Raw genomic sequence first — 20,354 nt, forward strand, 5'->3', positions numbered from 1 at the left:
GAGTTGGCCCACAAAAAAAAAAAAAAAAAAATCATTTATCCAGAGATGCCAACCTGGGAGAGCCATTCACAGAGTGATACCCCTGTTCGAATAAAAATAATGGGAGTTTCTTTTTGTTTTTCAATGGAACCTGTGACAGAGGTTCCAACCATAACCTTAAATGCAAATATGAACGTAGTCTTACTCTTACAGTGGATTTTTAATTGTGAAGAAATATCATTTAAACTCATATACTGGAGAGATAACTCATATGAAAGAAAGATATGAGAGACATAGATAGTGAAGTGCAGAGGTGCTGTGGTCCCTGTGCTGGCACAGAATGTTTTTCTGCCTAGAGCCATGGTCTGTGACCGGTTGAATGGCTCAGTTGAGGGAACATAACAGTGTAAAAAATAAATCCAGATGAGTTAACATCTGTTTATCATGTATACACAGAATAGGTGATAGATGTATGACTGCTAGGGGTCAGACCACCGGTACAGCCACTAATCAGGAGAACGTCATGAGAATGGTGAAGCGTGGGTAATAATCAGTGGTGTAACTAGGAAAGGCTGGGCTCCAAGCAAACTGGTACTGTGGCCTTACTTACCGATTCCCTCTCTTTATCACAGTCGCCTCCGTAGAAGGGAAAGCGCTGGCAACCGTGAGCAGGAGCGAGGATTGGTAAGTAAATAGGGCCAGTTACCTGCCGGCCTATTTAAAAAAAAAAAAAAAAACATCAAGGGCCTGCCGGGTCCCCTAACGCCCCGGGCCCTTTGGCAGCCACTACCGCTGCTTCTCCAGTATTTACGTCCTTGGTAGTAATGATCCATTCAATGTCTAATGGACTGATGGAGATCGAGTTCAGCAGCCAGCAGGGATTGGACATTATTAGACCCCATAGACACAACCGATTTTACAGCGGAGTGCACTCGGATGCTTCTCGGGAGTGTCACCCGAGTATATTCTGTTGTGAAATTCGTGTCCATGGGGACTTCAGATTCATTCTGTTTCAGAATGAAAGCCCCCATAGAGGTAAGTGCATCAAGGAATGCCTATGGATGACGTTCGGATGTATTTTGCTGCAAACTCGGCCCCACATAGATGAACACTTGGTTGTGTGCGTGGTGGGGCCTTAGCGAAAGACCATCCTGTCATGTCACAAACCTATAATAACAACAAATTGGACATTTTTTCAGCCACCATGAGATTTTTCATGCAAAACTCACGTTTTTGTGATCGGATGGCAACTTAGTAACCTCCTTAAGTGTATCAGAATGTACACGCAACAGACAAGACTGTCACTATGTAGTAGCGACAAAATGCAGGGTAATAGTTTTAGCTGGCAGCTCCGCATGGAAAGCGAGAGAGAGTTTAAAGTCAATGATCACCAATTTCAGCTCGGAAAGTCCGCAGCCCAAATGCATAGCATTAAAAATACATTATCCTCATAAGTCCAGCATCTGAAATCGGCTCAAAAGCTTAACCATGTCAGTCACCTGCTGCTTCATACTGCCCTCTAGATATTGTTTATCCCTCATTAAACATTACCACTGCTTCCAATAATACTGACACATATCCAAAGCACCAGAATATCAGCGCTATCTGTATGGAAGCAAGAGGAAGGGGTGAAGGAGTATAGTCTGTCTAGATCCAGTTCCTATGCAGATCTATGAGCCGCCATGGATACATATGGTAGACTCTAGAATATGTATCCATGGCGGCTCATAGATCTGCATAGGAGCTGTATGCACACAATAGAATGATTTATTCAATCAAAATTATATCCTGGGGGTACACAATAAGAGGATGCAGGGCTGCCCCAACAAAGCGGATCGGAAATGCCAGCGCCGATTCAAAGTGGGTTAGTAAATCTAAAGACCACTTTAACGCACATATAGCTATAAGAATACCTGTATATATTACCCCAATGCAGTATTATATATATAATGATGTCATCCTACACCAAAGAGCGTGTTACTGCAGATGTGCACCACCTGTCACTAAGAATAGCAAAGCATCAATTGTACGGCAACACCTAAATACAAGACAGAAGGTTTTATACGGACAAAACCAGTCCTGATACCCCATTATCATGGTGTTCTCCTCTCACGTCCCATTTCATGAACCAGTGCTGCTATCATACAGGGGTTCTCTGTATGGGGACTCACACGGTGTATTATAATAGGTCATCAGTAACAGATCTGTGGGGGTCCGAATCATATGTCTGTAGGGGTCATAGTTAGGGTTGAGCCGATCTTGACTTTTCAGGATCGATTTTAAAATCCATTTTCCGATCATTTTTCATTCGAACCCGATCTCGATCCCAATTCCGATCCCAATGCAAGTCAATGGGATTTTTTTATTAATCGGAGATCGGATTTTAAAAGCAATCCTATTCACTATACAGCATAGAATCTAAGAATTGTTAGAATCCACGCTGTGTAGTGAATCACTAAAGTAGCCAGAGGATTTTTTTTTTTTTTTTTTTAATCCTCTGGCTACTTAGTCCCCCCTGGTGTCCACTTACCTCCAGAGATGGCTGCTCCGGTGTTCTTCGCCTCGCTGCCGCTCCAGCTGCAGTCTTCTTCTCCCTTCGCTGCCCCCTCCCTGCCAGGTTAGGAAAGTGTGGGTGGGTTAGGAGAGTGTGGGAGGGTACTGGGAGGGGAGACGCCACACTCTCCTAACCCGCCCACACTCTCCTAACCTGGCAGGGAGGGGGCAGCGAGGCGAAGAAGACTGCAGCTGGAGCGGCAGCAAGGCGAACAGCAGCGGAGCAGCCATCTCTGGAGGTAAGTAGCTACTAGAGATGTTACTTTAGTCTCCCATTAGAATGAATGGAGGCAGCCGGCGCGCAGGGGGTTAAGGCTGTGTGCCGGCTGCTTCCATTCATTCCTATGGAACCACAGCGGAGCCTTCACACTGAGTATACACTATATACTCAGTGTGAAGGCATTGTGGGAAATACTACCGATCTCGATCCCACCTAAAAAGATTGTGTTCGGAATTCTGATTGCGAAATTTTCTCGATCGCCAATCGGAATCCGATTTTTTCCGAACACAATCACTCAACCCTAGTCATAGTGCACAGTCAAGCACCCGGCAAACTGCTGTATGGTACTGTAGCTTTGTTGCATTCAAGTGAATGGGGCAAAACTATCTGTAGTTCCAGACACAGCCACTACAAAATGTGGGGCGCTGTGTTCTTTCAAAAAGAGTCCGCAGCAATCGCACAGCTATGGTGGCCCTTTACACTAGTGATCATTGAAGAGTTTTAGATCCTCACCAATGTGATATGGATGGTCTAACCTTAGGATAGGTGATCCAGGAAAACCACTTTAATGTAACCATATTTAAGTAGCAAGGTGGACATGAGCTTCTACAACATCATCAGAATATAAATAAATTCTTCTGCGCACATAGCCTTGTGCCATACAGATATATACAAACCTAAATCTTCACGGACTGCATAACCACTAGCAGTATACATAGAGCACACCAAGGTGTGTCAGGCTTGAAGAGATGCCAATTGGACCAGTGCATCTGCCTTCTAAGAGGATCTTGGAGGGGTTCAGTATAATCCTTGCACGGAATGCAGTTGCAAATCCATCCTCAAGCATTTTATAACATAATCCACATAAGGAAAATCAAAAGGGATTTTCATTCTGTTTACTTAGAATTTTTTTTTAATGTAGCTAAAACTATGCGGTATTAACCTACAGTGATTTCCACTTCACCGTTGATACGTCATTTACTGATAAAACAAATTTATTATCGCATCGAAAAAAAAAAGTGCCTGCATAAATGTATAAATAGAAAGCAGATGCCCATTAAATAACACTGGGATTTCACGCAGAAAAGGAGCCAAAACCAACAAAATTTCTGCCATGTAAACATGCCCTTAGGATAGTAAGTTCCTCTTTATAAATGAGATCAGGCATCGGACTGATATAGAGTATAAACTGCCGAGATTTCTTTGAGGGGAGACAAAGGTACAGCTGGACAGAAACAAAGCGTTACTGAGCGTTCTACATGTCTTACTTTATCTAGGAAATCTGGCAATGGTGTTAGCCAACTTTGCTTTGGCTTTTGACAGAGGAAATGCAAAGACTCCCAAGTATCCGAGACAGCAGTGAACGCCAATGAGTGTTCACAATGAGCAGGGGTACGGTACAAAGCCGCCTACTTCATGTTACATGAGCACTCTGCAGATAAGGCATAAAGAACCTCTCTGATCGAGAGTTTGTTGTATTTTTTAACATTTCACAGGGTACCTGAGTCTTCATGAGTTGAAACATGTGCAGGGTCTTGCTGGGCCGTCTGTTGAATACGATCTGAGGAAGTAGGGCTGCAAAATCAGACAGGAATTGGATCTGTTTCATAATTTTTGGCCCGGACTGTCGGCCCGCACATATGACCGTATCGTTCATGGTCATGTGTATAGGTCCATAGCAATGAATGGGTTAGTGTGCTCTCTGGGAAAAACCTGGAGAGCACGCTGACCAGATATGCGGTTGTCTGTAAGAGGGCTAAGATATCTCGTATACATAAAATGAGTTTCTGTCTGTCTGTCAGTTCTATATAAGCGAGTAAACGACTGGACCGATCTTCACCAAATTTGGCACACAGATACATTAGGTGTCCGGGAAGGTTCTAGCCAAGGCCTCAACTCTCTCGGATGTACCGTTCCTGAGCTACACTATTCCCAAAACAATGACCTACATTAGCCAATACAAACCATCAACTCTCACTCATATTCAACTGCCACACACACTCAACATGTACATAGAATTACTCCAGGTGTATCAAACACTGATATCCAATCTGAAATACACGCATCAGAGGATTAGATACACAGCTCAGCACAGACCATGACACATCACAGGTTTACTCCAGGTTTCCAGAACAACCCAGACATTTTTCTTCACTGCTGTAGGTCAGCTTTAACGGCGGCAGGGTACTGTAGATGACACTGTTACACAATGTCACCTACACATAGATTTACTCCAGGTCTCCATAACAACTGATCGCAGGTTTTTCACTGATATCCAAACTGAGATACACATGATCACATGACGCTTATGGACATACACACACAAATAACATACAAAATACACCAGTGTAAAAATGGGCAATTCTTAAAGGGGTTGTCCCATCACAAGGATCCTGTCTATAATACTTGTTAATGTGGATTTAAGACTTTTCCTAAATACACTGCTTCAGCAAAACTGCTTTGTTTGTCCACTATCTTAATTTATTCTCATCATTGTTGACACTGCGCTTCTATGGCCCTTGGGATTATCTGCTTAAATGTCAAGTGCTGTAGCTGCCTGCTCTGAGGGAGTAGGGAGGGGTTAAGTGCACGGAGCGAGCCTGTATCTGTTCCTGTGTCCTAGCTTCCTGCTCTCAGATAAAGGAGGGGGGAAATGAGTGTTGCTTTCTTATATAAAACAGTCTAAATCCTAGTGGGCTAAAGGACATGGTCCCTCTGCTCACTAGGATTTCGCTTTCTTATATAGAGCAGGCTAAAAGCTAGTGGGCAGAAGGACTTGGTCCCTTAGCTTACTAGGATTTAGCCGACTCTATATAGAACAAGCTAAATCCAAGTGTTATAGGACCTTTGATGACATCATAGGCCCTTCGGTCCTCCCATAGGATCACGCTATGTGGTGGGCGGAGCTACACTGTAATTTGGGGGTGGCGCTAAACTGGAGGTAGTCGGACAGTATGGCTTTGCATATGAAACCCCGTCCACCAATTGACGTCGAAAACCAGGAAGAAAGAAGTCTTTTCAGCAGTGAAGACTGGTGAGCAAGGGACATGGGAATACCCCTTTAAGGGGCCACTACACAAACAAAAAATGAAATATACCCGTACGAAGCTGGGTCCTCCTGCTAGTATATGATAGTGAGATGATTACTGAGAAGTGATCTCTACAGGACAGGAAATACCAACCCATTAGGAATTACATTTAGAACTAAAATTGCAAATCAGGTTTGGAATGAACACTGCTAAATTGCAAAACAGTTTTTAAAATGCAGATAAAAGCATGGACATTTAGAATAATTAGCAGAAAATATATATATATAAAAATATATAGGCCAGTTTTTATGTTACTTAGATTTGCTTGTATGTTTTGGTAGATGGGTGTCATATGGTCTATTAATTTAAAGAGGTAGTATGAATTAACAGACAGGGCAGAAGCATAAACCAAAGGAACTTAAGAGCAAAAACCCTTCCTTCACTTGTCAGTCATTCCCTAGATGGCACTTCTGCTGGTAGGTCTACGTACATATGTGATTATCCAATACTGACTTCATTATTAGCTTTATATACATTGATACTTTGTAATTTAAAGGGGGTTTTCCAGGCTCATCAATTGATGACTTATCTTTACAAGGAATCTGCCATGGCTATTTGGGACACTAAACCCCTCGTCCATAAGGACCTGTGGGAGGTTTAGTGTCCCAAATGACTCGGTAATAAAGCCATCTGTACCCACAATAAAAATAGAAAAGCTTTATACACACCTCGCCGCTGTACTCCTTGCACCAGGACAGTTAGTCACTGAAGCCAGAGGAGTAGACTGCGGCTTTAGCGCACATACCCCGTACCTCCGGCACTTTCGCAGTGAAGCTGGGGTGTATGTTCTCTGCTTCACTAAAGAACTGTGCAGGCGCCGAGAGCACCAGAGATGAGTCCGAAGAGACTCATTGCTAAGCAAGTATAAAGGTTTATTTTCTTAAAATGTGAGTAGAAATAGATTTAAAAACATTGCAATTTTGGATATTAAACCTCTGGTCTATAAGGACCAGTCGATGATTTAGTGTCCAAAATTGACTTGACAGGTTCCCTTTAAGTGAAGTCATCAATTAGAGCTCGATAGGGGTCTAACTCACGGGTTCTCTACTGATCAATTTCATGAAGAGATCACAGCATTTGGGTGAGCTCAGCAGCCTCTTCAGATAACTGTATGGAAGTGCTGCTTAGTATTGCAGCTCAGCTCATGCACTTGAATAGGCCATTTGGGATTAACATACTGTCAGATGTTCTGTGAAGTGGAAGCCCCCCTACTGCTCTAAATATCTGATCTGTAGGGGTCATTATCGACAGGAAAACTCCTTTAACATATTTAATAATAGGATTTACATTGTGTGTGCTACATATAAATAACCATACCTAAGACTTATTTATTTTGCTTACTTCTATAGCATATTGTTAACATTGTCCCATATAGGGCTCACAATTTATCTATATTCCCTATGAGTGTGTTTTTGGAGTGTTGGAGGAGACCAGAGAACCCCAAGGAAACCCACACCAAGGGAGAACATACAAACGCCAGATGTTGTCCTTGGCTGAATCCGAACCAGTGATAAATACCTGACTGTGCAGGGATGTCTGACTCTGTAACAAACCTGCCAGCTGTTTATTCTGTACTACACATCGGAGTCTCTTGACCTTCCTGGGTCAGCAGTCACTGAACAGACATCAAGAGGTGAGGACCTGATTGTTTCCATACTGCAAAGTTCAGCTTCCTGTATAGGGGGTTAAAGGGTCAATATAAAAACATGGCCCCTGGGAGTAGCCCTAAGCCAAATCCATTGTATGACACAGGGGGTCCACAGCCGCTAAGATAGACAGGTATAATGTTTATCAAACATAGGGGTAAAAACATAACTCATGTTGTATGGCAGGGGTAGGCAAACTTTGGCACTCTAGTTGTTGTAGAACTACAATTCCCAGCATGCATACTTGGAACTCTCATGGTCGTGAATGGAGCATGTTGGGAGTTGTAGTTCCACAGCAGCTGGAGTGCTGAAGGTTGCTGACCCCCGTTCTATGGCAAACTTGTAAACCAAAAGAGAGGGACAAGTGGACAAAAAGGCAAGAGGAAAAAAAATGGAAGAAGAAAGAAGATGGGGAATGGGGACGAGTTTTTAGGGCAGGACAGCTGAAGTACCCTGTTCCCACTGTGTATAAGGAATGAAATGTATAGCATAGCCATAGCCTGTGGAGTGAACTAGATTGTTCGGACCAAGGAGTTCAGGTTTGCCAGAATGCCACTTTGCCTCTAGTCTGTACTGGATGATGAAAGTCATTTTTTCCATTCATCAGATGGCATGAAAAGTGGCAGTTCACGTCACAAGAATCCAACGTCTTCTCAGCTCCTATAATTGGTTTGGTGACAATGAGATGGAGTAAAATAAATAGCAATGAATAAAGCAGCGGTCACACAAGGACACTAGAGCTTCATTTACAGGGAGAATGCGGGGGGCTACCTTAGTATCTCCAGCGATGCAACACTTATACCCTATCTATAGGATTTGGGCTAAGTGTCTGTATTAGAACAACCTATTTGATTTGATGTTAAAGATGCTGTGGCGTACAGAGGCACTGTTCTAATTACATCCTGGAGAATAGATTTGCATATTTTTTACCCAGAATCCCTAGCGGAGCAGGAATGACTTGTAAGTCTCCGTACACCTATGTAGGCAAACACTCTCCCTGATGTGTACAATTATCCCCTGACCCTAGACTATAGTCTTTCACTCTGCCAAATCAGTATCCCTGCGCTATTCTGAGGAGGCCCAATAGGCCGAAACAGCGCTGTCCATAGCTGGGAATCTGTTCCTTTTGGAATAGAAATACTAATTTGGCAATTAAATCCACATCATGATTAAATAGACTTTTTAACTGAGTCATGCATGATGTTAAGGATGCTGCCCTCTAGAGGGCGGCGTACAGAGTGCACTGTTCTCCTAATTACATCCTGGAGAATAGATTTGCATATTTTTTACCCAACAACCCATTTAAGCAGTTCTCTATGTATGGCATGACATAGGCTAGAGCTACACAGTGACCTGCTCCAAGTAACCCATTCTACTTCATTAATGTAAGTAAGTGGAGTCACACTGTGACCTCGAGGATGGAATGACTGACCGACACACAAAAAAATATATATATATCACAGGGCAACAGGGAGATCTTTGGTTGTATAACAGGAGTCACTGCCAAAATTGCTGTGTAGCCCTATCCATAAAGACAAAATAAAAAGGGCAGAGCTTGGTGGAGATGGGGCTTGGAGCTGCCCCGAGGGATTCAGCCAAGGTAGCTGAGCTGGTGACCCATATGAAAGGGTCTATATGAAATTCAGCTGATATGAAAAAATTTTTACTCCTGAAATACTCCTCAGATTCAATATGTCCAAAAACATATAGCCCTCCTCTTTAATGGTTTACCCTGAAAATGCTTTTAAATGGAAATGATTGGTCCGATGTTATCTCTGAAATTACAAAGACACTCGTCCAGGCCCTCATAATCTCCTGCTTAGATTACTCTAACACCCTTCTCCATGGACTCCCAGAAAATACCCTCGCCCCCCCTCCAGTCCACCATAAACTGTCCTGTTTGCTTAATACACCTCCCCCTCACATACAAAGCGATCCACAACCTGTTCCTAGTATTATATTTGTGTATTTCGTATACTGTATGTAAACCCTTAAATGAAAAGCACCATGGAATTAATATAATAATATACAGCACCATGGTCTATATTATTATTATAAATCTGAGGTGCAGGCAAGTTCAGTCATATCCCTGTAACTACAATCACAGTGACAGAGATCCAGATCTTATATAGTCGCCCACAGACATTGCTGCGCCGACTACTATCTGAGTCCACACTGTAATTTGGGTCTCCGGCTGAAAACATTATGTTTCAATAATTGCTTTTCAAACAAACAAACAAAATGAATGAGCGGCACACACATGAAAACCGTACGACCGCTAGTTTGGGTGCCAGCGAGTCCGATCGCTCAAGCAACGGGGTATTAATATGGGCGCACAATCAAAACAATCTGGACAATACCACACGGGCTGTACTTTTAGGAAACCTCCCTAATTCCCTTAGTGATGTTACAATACCACGGGGCGCTGGGATAAAGCACGATTCGGCTTATTTACTGGCAGGGAATTATGATGCTGGAAGAAACCTACTGAAATGACATTCCCTCTAAGGTCCTGTTCACATATGTTCTACCAATGCACAGAGCATTAAAGAACAGCTGTCATCATTTTTTAAGTTGGATTCATCGTTTGCTTGGTTATGGAGAATTCAATTACATTAAGCCTCTTACTGTTTTAGTGTTTCGTGCGCCACTTTTCAGTAAATTTTAATTAGGTGCTAAGAAATTTAGAGAGTGGAGCTTTGTTCAGAGGATTTGTCAGTAAGTTACAGAAATATTCACACCCTGGACATTAGTAGAGAGTTTACTAAATACTGATGTGGCATCTTGTTACCAGTTTTTTTTTTTTAACATACATAATACAGAGACACTGCAGCACATCCATCTGGATGCAATGGAGGGGAAATGTATGAAAACTAGCATTGCATTCATGCCCTGGAGTAAGAAGTGCATGATACTTAAAAGAAGTGCATCTAAGGCCGGTTCACATCGGCGCATGGGTTTCAGTTCGGGAGTCTGCTCAAGGACCCCCTGGATGAAAACCTAATTCTCATAAAAAAGCGGATTCCTTAGGAAACCAGCGAACCCCATAGACTATAATAGGGTCCGTATGGTTTCCGCACAAAAAATGCAGAGAGAAGAATGCTGCTTGTAGTACTTTTTGCCCAGAAACCACACAGACCCCATTATAGTCTATGAGGTCCGCGGGTTTCCCAAGGCAACTGCTTTTTTATGGGAATAAGGTTTCTGTTCAGGAAGTCCCCAAGTGGACCTACTGGAACGGAAACTCATGCGCAGATGTGAATTGGGCCTTCGCTTGCTTATGCCTATTATATACACTTTAAGCATCCCACATAAGGCCTGGTTCACATTTGCATTCCGTATTCCGTTTGGGAAGTCCACTTGGGGACCCCCAACGGAATACCGAACACATTGACAAGCGGTGAGCAATGAAAGCACACGGACCCCATAGACTGAAATGGGGTCTATGTGTTTTCCGTGCACAAGTCATGTGGAGAGGAAAGTAGTTCATTAAGTACTTTTCTCTCCACATGTTCCGTGCGGAAAACACACAGACCCCATTTCAGTCTATGGGGTCTGTGTGCTTTCATAAGCTCACCACTTGTCAATGCGTTTGGTATTCCCCATGCGGACTCCCCGAACACAGATATGAACCAGGCCCAAGACTTGTATTCTGAACACCAGGCTGTGGAGTAGGTAGGCCATGCCACCAACTACCATATATTTCCACTTCCCCATTCCGACTCTCTCATAAATGTCTGACAGTCATGGCCAATCAGAAGGCAAAAAACCCCTCTAGTGACTAGTAACTTTATTCGACTCCAACTCCACGATACTGCTGACATATGCCCTGATTCGCTGTGTAAACACATTGAGGCTATGTTGGCATTTGTGTCGGAAACTCCATTGCAGTGCCCAGATGAAATCTACGGACAAAAAAGGCTTGCATGCACGACTTTTTCCTAGGCTGAGTCAAGTTTTAAAATGATGCACAGCCAACAGACCCCAATATAGCTGATGGGGTCCATTGTTCTGGTCTTACAACTGACAGGTAACGCTAGTGTGAACCTAGCATCGACTCAAAATGTCATCCATTGCGCTAGTATGACATGCGGCAGGATTATTAAACTGGCACAGATTTCAGATATATTTTGTGGGGCTGCTGTGGCCTTGCTCATGTTTTTACAAAGCACTGTCAGTAAAAACTGCACCTTTTCACAGCACCTGTATTCTGATATATTCTTCTTATCTGAGAAGATACTAAAGTCAGGACACACATACACTAAACACATCGCTGAATTTGTGAGGGAAATTCAGCAGCACAATCTCCAGCAGCAGACAGCAATGACAGAAAACACCTTAAATCAGGTCATCTTTGCTGTGGCCACCTGCAGGAATCGCGGGACATCACCTGCAGATGTCCAGATTTGCAATACAAAAACTGAAAGCTGAAAAATAAACCTGTAGCAACAACTGACAAGCTACAGGCTTATATCCCTCAGCGCTTCAGGTATCGTCTCCGAATGTGGATGAGGTTTGTTACAATCTCATCTATTATAGTGTTATTGTAGATCGCTAAACTGCTGCACTCCTTCCCCGCGTGTCCTCAGTCTAAGCCTAAATTCACATGACAGAGGATCACCCCTGAAACTTGGTCCGTGTGAGCGCCAAATTTCTTAGTCTGAACAGTTTGCAGTATGATGGACCCCTATTCATGAGGCTAGGAGTCGCCGCCTCTTAGTAACATACTGCCTGCTAGTGATAAGAGTATGAGACAGTATATCGCTGGGAGGCAAAGACCCCTAGGATCATAGATAACTATACGGCTAGGTAGTCCCTCACCTGGAATACTGTTCAGGCCAGGAAATCCATCGCGCACACAGAATCTAGCCTAAGGCTGGACATATACCTTATGCTAAGGCCCGGATCACATCTGCACATGGGTTTCTGTTCTGAGGGTCCACTTGGGGACTCCCCGAATGGAAACCTAATCCACATAAAAAAAACAGTTACCTTAGGAAACCCGCGGAGCCCATAGACTATAATTCTCAGTTCACATCTCTGACGCTGTTGGAGACTCCACTGCACAAATTGCCAAAAATCAGCAGACAGAAGAGTCCTGTATGGAAGACTTTTCTCTGTGCTGGTTTCAATATAAAAACAGTGGCCCATCCGAAGGACCTCTTTATAGTCTAAGGGCTAGTTCATACGGGGCAAGAGGGGGTGGATTTTGGCGCTGAATCCTCCTCAAAATCTGCCCCCTCACAATAAAGGTCTATGTAGCGCTCTTTTTTCCGGAATGTTTCCACTAGTGGAAATAAGAAGCGAGCTGTCCTTTCTTCAGGCGGATTCCGCGGCTCATTCAGCTGCGGCATCCGCCTTCTGACAGCACCCTCCGGACTAGGCCCATTCATTTGGGCCTACTCTGGAGTGGAAAGCCGCAACAGGATGCCCTGCACTGCATCAACACCCCGTCGCGGCAGCCGCGACAGAAAGTGCACACGCGGAATCCCCGTGTGAACTAGCCCTAAGGGCTAATTCACACACAGTTTTTTGGTCCAGATTTTGACGCAGAAACTGCATTGAATTCAATGGGAACCAATCATTTCCTTTTTCCACGAGCGGAATTTTACTGCTTGCGGAAAAAAGAAGCGACCTACCCTATCTTGACACAGATTCCGCATCAAGGCAATCCCTCCAGACTAGGCCCATTCATTTGAGCCTAATCTGGAGAGGAAAGCTGCGACAGTAGCGGCTGGCGCATTTTGGTCCGGACTGTTCCCGCGTCCAAATTCAGACCAAAAAAACTACGTATGAACTAGCCCTAAGGGATCTGCTAGTGCCTGCAGGTGACTGCTGTTTTTGGCAATAGGGCTCTCTGTCAACCCAAACGACAGAGAGCTGAGCACAGATATGAACCGAGCCTGAAGAAACGTTCAGCTGACCAAACATCTCAGGTGACCGGTCGCTCTGGTCTATATACATCTAATGTGTGTGGCCTTGTTGTCTATAACACCCCATACTGCTCAGTGACGAGCTCAGCTTACATTAAAATACGTAAAACAGAAATAGAATTTATGACTGTGTCCAACAAATAGAGTTTTTCTCTGAGGTTTGAGAAATTTGCCCCAATATTATTTATGTGCTTTCAAAACAACCCTATTCAAATGATTAGAACAAATTTTCAATTGCTGAAATTTCTGCAACAAAATCTGCTGCATGTGAACGCACTTTTATATCAGTCAAAAAAATCATTCACATGAAAGAGCCCTATGAGTTTTATCCATTAAAAATAAAAAAATAAAAATAAAAATCAGGCAGAAGACAGACAGAAAATTGACCCGTAATAATGAATGGAGCCGTCCAATACTTTTTGCTCCTTTCTTATATTCATTTTGACCATGCGAACCTAGGGGGCTATGAAATAGACTGCGCACAGACGCCATCCAGACTGTGCGTCCACATTTCATCCAATCCACAGATTGTTAGGAGATATTGAAAAATAATTAAGACAGCATTCGTATTATTGTGGAAGCAAAAAGAGAAAAAAAAAAAGTGGAAAAAGCATGAACACAGACTGGAGAAGCATCAAAAATAGAAATGCCCAACAATGTCCTATGTATGTCTTTACAGCCGCCATAACAGATTGTTTGTGTAAAAGCAGCTTATTTAGCGCCAACATATTCCGCAGCGCTGTACAGATATTGTCAACACTGTCCCAAGTAGGGATGACCATATGAATTCCCTATCAGGAGGTCTTTGGAGTGTGGAAAGAAACCAGAGTACCCGGAGGAAACCCAGGCAAACATGGGGAGATCATACAAACTCTATGCAGATGTTGTCCTTGGTTGGGGGAATAAAAGGAGACGTTTGCTTCAGACGAGACCTAGTCCATACACGAGGGCTTACAGTCCACACCAGTAACAAGGTAGGGCAGATACTGCAAGGAATGCTGGTGCGATACAGACTTATTGTATCATCTCCTATAGTTTCTATGAGCTAGACTTTACTACACAGCACATACGGCATTTGCTATCTTAGCGCTAAGACAATAAGGATTCGGAGAAGCAGCAACAATCGGCTCCAGGGGCTCCGGCAACAGGCGGCTGCAGAGTAAGAGATAAGGCAGGACAATGAATAAAGCTAAGGCAGTGGTCATATCTGACATCTGCTGTAATATTAGTAGAGCGCCTCACCTCATAAACGCCATGCGCCAGTCACAGACCAAGAACATCTGCTTCATTAAATGACATAGAAATGGAATTACGAGACAAACAGGAGACGCGGGGCCGGCATTTACATAAGGCGATATCTGGAATATTAGTGAATGATAATCTGGCATACAAGCTGGTATCCCTGACTACGGGGCTGTAAAGCTATAAAATACATACGGGAAAAGTTTCATTTAACAAAGGCTTTATAGGACATATACATAATTAATGTCCATGCAGAACCAGGGATGTAAGGGCCGCGGGCTCCTGGCCAATACATGGCGACAGCAGCGTGTACTCTCAGGCCTGAACCCTGAAGATCGCTGCCTCTGTCCTTATACACTCCAAGGTAAATCCGCTATCAATGAAGGTAATAGAAAGCAAGCGCTGCCGCCTACTTATCCCACGCAAACATCAGAAAAAACAGATCTGTGACTGCACCACATGACTGCAATTGTTTTATAAGATGACATCATGGCTGAAAAGCACAGAAGTAGAAACTATTATAGGCTTGTGTACATCATAGCACCAACATATACCACAGCAATGTACACAGGCTGTACTCCCTGCATCTGTAAGGCTCACAATGTCCCCATACCAGGACACACATTACAGGCGATTCTATGCAAAGCCGACTGTCCTTACAAAGTGCAGGAAGATGAGACGACACCAGAGCCCAAGCGAACGGAACGGAACGTACCAACTCTGTATCCCTGGTCAGATCCCATCTACAGGAGCGGGGAGAGGTAAGAAGACGGATATAATCCCACCTCTCCAGTGTATCTCCCTCTCAACCAAGGCTGCCCAGTTACGGGTAAGTAAGCAGCACTCTACCAGGGCAGCAGGGGGCAGCCTTTTGACAGATATACAAATTCCATCCCTGATTCCCATCTACATTTTGGAGGGGGGGGGAAGATTTCACTTTTTGCCAAGAAAGCTAGAAGTGCCCTGTCCTCAATGTAAGCAGTCGAGATCGTCTATGGGATTCTCAGATCTATTTCTGCAGAGACACACTGGTGCTTTAACCCTTCATGGGCATCGCTCAGATATTTCCATACTTGCAGCAGGTGCTCCAGTGAATTTTGGGACACTGTTCACAACCACGCTGATGGTCTAAATCGGATGTGTAGCTGGCGCTTATAATGTACCCCATGGGATAGCGGCACTCCTATCAGGGCCGGGTGACCTAAAACTTCTTCATGGGAACCTTACAGATGTCTGTCATTAAAGCACCAAACGTCTCAAGACCGTGGCACATAAACTCTGCTGCATCACATCTGGCAGGGAAAAATATTTACATACAGGTCAGAATGGGTTAAAAAACAAAAATACCCGCTGATCCCCAATGTTCCCTACTTACTGGTACCTCATGATATGCAAAAAGTCCCCAATGTCTGAGGTAGGTGGCCACTGTGGCATACCCTGTGTGTCAAGAAGGACCAGGAGGTGGAGACCAGCAGGGCACCCCGGCAGTGTCAGAAGCAGTAGTGGGGGTATTGGTGAGAAAAGCGGTTTTTGTTTTGTTTTTAATTAACCCATTCTGAGCTACACAATTCTGCTGCTTCCGTAGCTTTCCTCTGATGGGGTCTTTAAGCAACACTGACTGGAAAGAGAGAGAGTGAGGTGACCTGCCGACTGCTTGGGGTCCCACTGATCACAAGAATGGGGGTTCCCAAGTCCCCCATATGAATGGAGCTCTAATGGGCATGCTTCACCGATGCTCTATTCATCTATATGGGACTGACAGAAATAGCCAAGCACAGCGCTCCGACACAAGCACAGCGCTCCGACAGTCCCAGAAGAGTCAATGAAGTGCTGGCGACACTACAGCTCCATTCACACAGGGGTCCGGAGTAACACTATGCTCATGATCCTTAGGCCAGACCTCAAGCAGTCGGACACTTATCCCATATTCACAGGAGTGTTAGTGGGTATACCTCTAAGTGCCCCCCGGAAATGCAGTAAAATAAGGGCTAGAGTGCCATTCAGAACCCTAAAAACTCCAGTAAGAGAGCACCTCCAGGGGGCGCTGTGCAGTCACTACTATACATTGCCTAGAGTCCAGGCAGCCCTGCTGAGCTCCCCTCACCTCCAGGGGGCGCTGTGCAGTCACTACTATACCCTGCTTACAGTCCAGGCAGCCCTGCAGAGCTCCCCTCACCTCCAGGGGGCGCTATGCAGTCACTACTACACACTGCCTAGAGGGCAGGCAGCCCTGCTGAGCAAACCTCCCCTCCAGGGGACACTGCACAGTCATTATGCACTGCCTAGAGCCCCTCTGAGCTCCCCTCACCTCCAGGGGGCACTGTGCTGTCAGTATTATACATTGCCTAGAGTCCAGGAAGCTCCGCTGAGCTCCTCATACCCTCAGGGGGCGCTGTGCAGTCACTACTATACACTGCCTAGAGTCCCGTTGAGCTCTCCTCACCTCCAGGGGGCGCTGTGCAGTCACTACTATACATTGCATAGAGTCCAGGCAGTTCCACTGAGCTCCCCTCACCTCCAGGGGGCGCTATGCAGTCACTACTATACACTGCTTACAGTCCAGGTAGCCCCGCTGAGCTCTCCTCACCTCCAGGGGGCGCTATGCAGTCACTACTATACACTGCTTACAGTCCATATAGCCCCGCTGAGCTCTCCTCACCTCCAGGGGGCGCTGTGCAGTCACTACTATATACTGCTTACAGTCCATATAGCCCCGCTGAGCTCTCCTCACCTCCAGGGGGCGCTGTGCAGTCACTACTATATACTGCTTACAGTCCAGGCAGCCCCGCTGAGCTCTCCTCACCTCCAGAGGGCGCTATGCAGTCACTACTATACACTGCTTACAGTCCAGGCAGCCCCGCTGAGCTCTCCTCACCTCCAGGGGGCGCTATGCAGTCACTACTATACACTGCATACAGTCCAGGCAGCCCCGCTGAGCTCTCCTCACCTCCAGGGGGCGCTGTGCAGTCACTACTATACACTGCTTACAGTCCAGGCAGCCCCGCTGAGCTCTCCTCACCTCCAGGGGGCGCTGTGCAGTCACTACTATACCCTGCATAGAGTCCAGGCTTCCCCGCTGAGCTCTCCTCACCTCCAGGGGGCGCTGTGCAGTCACTACTATACACTGCTTACAGTCCAGGCAGCCCCGCTGAGCTCTCCTCACCTCCAGGGGGCGCTGTGCAGTCACTACTATACACTGCATAGAGTCCATGTAGCCCCGCTGAGCTCTCCTCACCTCCAGGGGGCGCTGTGCAGTCACTACTATACACTGCTTACAGTCCAGGCAGCCCCGCTGAGCTCTCCTCACCTCCAGGGGGCGCTGTGCAGTCACTACTATACCCTGCATAGAGTCCAGGCTTCCCCGCTGAGCTCTCCTCACCTCCAGGGGGCGCTGTGCAGTCACTACTATACCCTGCATAGAGTCCAGGCTTCCCCGCTGAGCTCTCCTCACCTCCAGGGGGCGCTGTGCAGTCACTACTATACCCTGCTTACAGTCCAGGCAGCCCCGCTGAGCTCTCCTCACCTCCAGGGGGCGCTGTGCAGTCACTACTATACACTGCTTACAGTCCAGGCAGCCCCGCTGAGCTCTCCTCACCTCCAGGGGGCGCTGTGCAGTCACTACTATACACTGCTTACAGTCCAGGCAGCCCCGCTGAGCTCTCCTCACCTCCAGGGGGCGCTGTGCAGTCACTACTATACCCTGCATATAGTCCAGGCAGCCCCGCTGAGCTCTCCTCACCTCCAGGGGGCGCTGTGCAGTCACTACTATACACTGCATAGAGTCCATGTAGCCCCGCTGAGCTCCCCTCACCTCCAGGGGGCGCTGTGCAGTCACTACTATACACTGCTTACAGTCCATATAGCCCCGCTGAGCTCTCCTCACCTCCAGGGGGCGCTGTGCAGTCACTACTATACCCTGCATATAGTCCAGGCAGCCCTGCTGAGCTCTCCTCACCTCCAGGGGGCGCTGTGCAGTCACTACTATACACTGCATAGAGTCCAGGCAGTTCCACTGAGCTCTCCTCACCTCCAGGGGGCGCTGTGCAGTCACTACTATACCCTGCATACAGTCCAGGCAGCCCCGCTGAGCTCTCCTCACCTCCAGGGGGCGCTGTGCAGTCACTACTATACACTGCTTACAGTCCAGGCAGCCCCGCTGAGCTCTCCTCACCTCCAGGGGGCGCTGTGCAGTCACTACTATACACTGCATAGAGTCCATGTAGCCCCGCTGAGCTCCCCTCACCTCCAGGGGGCGCTATGCAGTTACTACTATACCCTGCATATAGTCCAGGCAGCCCCGCTGAGCTCTCCTCACCTCCAGGGGGCGCTATGCAGTCACTACTATACACTGCTTACAGTCCATGTAGCCCCGCTGAGCTCCCCTCACCTCCAGGGGGCGCTGTGCAGTCACTACTATACACTGCATAGAGTCCATGTAGCCCCGCTGAGCTCTCCTCACCTCCAGGGGGCGCTGTGCAGTCACTACTATACCCTGCATATAGTCCAGGCAGCCCCGCTGAGCTCTCCTCACCTCCAGGGGGCGCTGTGCAGTCACTACTATACCCTGCATAGAGTCCAGGCAGCCCCGCTGAGCTCTCCTCACCTCCAGGGGGCGCTGTGCAGTCACTACTATACCCTGCATAGAGTCCAGGCTTCCCCGCTGAGCTCCCCTCACATTGGGCTCCAGTTGCTGGCAGTGTGCACCTCTGAGGTATCATATAACAGCCTGCACACAGCACATAATCCCCCCCATACAGATAATATCATCATTAGTGTCAGTAATGCTCCTACCAGAAACCCTTCATATTGTGACTACACTGCCCCCCTCCTCCTGTGGCGGAGACCCGGTAAGAGGACACAGCAGCCCCCCCGCCTCATGTCCTTCTGCTGGGCCATTCATTAAGGGGCTTCCCCGGCAGACACTTCAGCCGGTGCAGCAGAGCAGGTCATGGGGTAAGGACATGTGATGTATGTCCAGCACATGACACAAGCCATGTATAGCACACATGTATGTCCAGCACATGACACAAGCCGTGTAACACACATGTATGTGCCCGTGTCCATATGCGCTGCACATGACACACGTTACCGCCACATGTCACGTCTATAGGAGCCCCGTCCACACACAAGTACAGTGTCACACCGGTCCCCTCAGTGAGGCGCAGACAGCCGGCAGGACACAAATCACAGCGCTACTGACCGGTGACAGCCACTCACCTCTCCCGGGCGCGCTGTCTGTCAGAAGGGACTGGGATAGAAGGGGAGCGCAGGGCCGTGCTCAGAGCTCCGATGCGGCCGCTGGATGACGGGCAGACACAGGCTAATGACCGCTCACATGTGACCCGAGATCCTTCTTTTCCTCAAGAACTCTCCGTGAGCACAGCCGGTGTCAGCGCTGCCGTGAACGAGCCGAGGCGCGCCCCCGAGGGAGTCGGGCACAGACTGCGCGCGCACCTCAGCCGCTGACGACACGTTCGGGCGCCCGCAAGAGGCGGCAAAACTACGTCATTGAGAATTCAATGGGAGCGGGCGTCTCCTCCCCGCCCCTCCGGGTGATGGACGGCTCATTACCGGCACTTTTGTCTGGCAATGCCGGCAGGAGACGCCGGTGTTCATGGAAGCTGCAGACGTGATTGTCATTGAGCTAAAGTCACAGCCATAAGTGCAGCAGAGGTCCTCACATGTATAGAGA

At 46.7% G+C, this 20,354-nt stretch overlaps 1 protein-coding gene across 3 annotated transcripts in view; it reads right to left on the bottom strand.

Annotated features, from left to right (window-relative positions):
- The window catches only part of PALS2 (protein associated with LIN7 2, MAGUK p55 family member), a 69,379-nt gene extending 49,287 nt beyond the window's left edge, over window positions 1–20,092 (bottom strand). For 2 of the 3 annotated variants that reach the window (XM_075271442.1, XM_075271440.1), the window contains exon 1: window positions 19,880–20,092. The gene's annotated coding sequence lies outside the window, so the exon portion shown is untranslated. Of the gene's footprint in view, window positions 1–19,862 lie in introns of all 3 variants that reach the window. The other variant, XM_075271441.1, reaches the window with a different exon arrangement.
- Between the last annotated feature and the right edge of the window lie 262 nt (window positions 20,093–20,354).

Source organism: Leptodactylus fuscus, chromosome 4 (assembly GCF_031893055.1).
Source record: "Leptodactylus fuscus isolate aLepFus1 chromosome 4, aLepFus1.hap2, whole genome shotgun sequence".
Lineage (NCBI taxonomy): Eukaryota > Metazoa > Chordata > Amphibia > Anura > Leptodactylidae > Leptodactylus > Leptodactylus fuscus.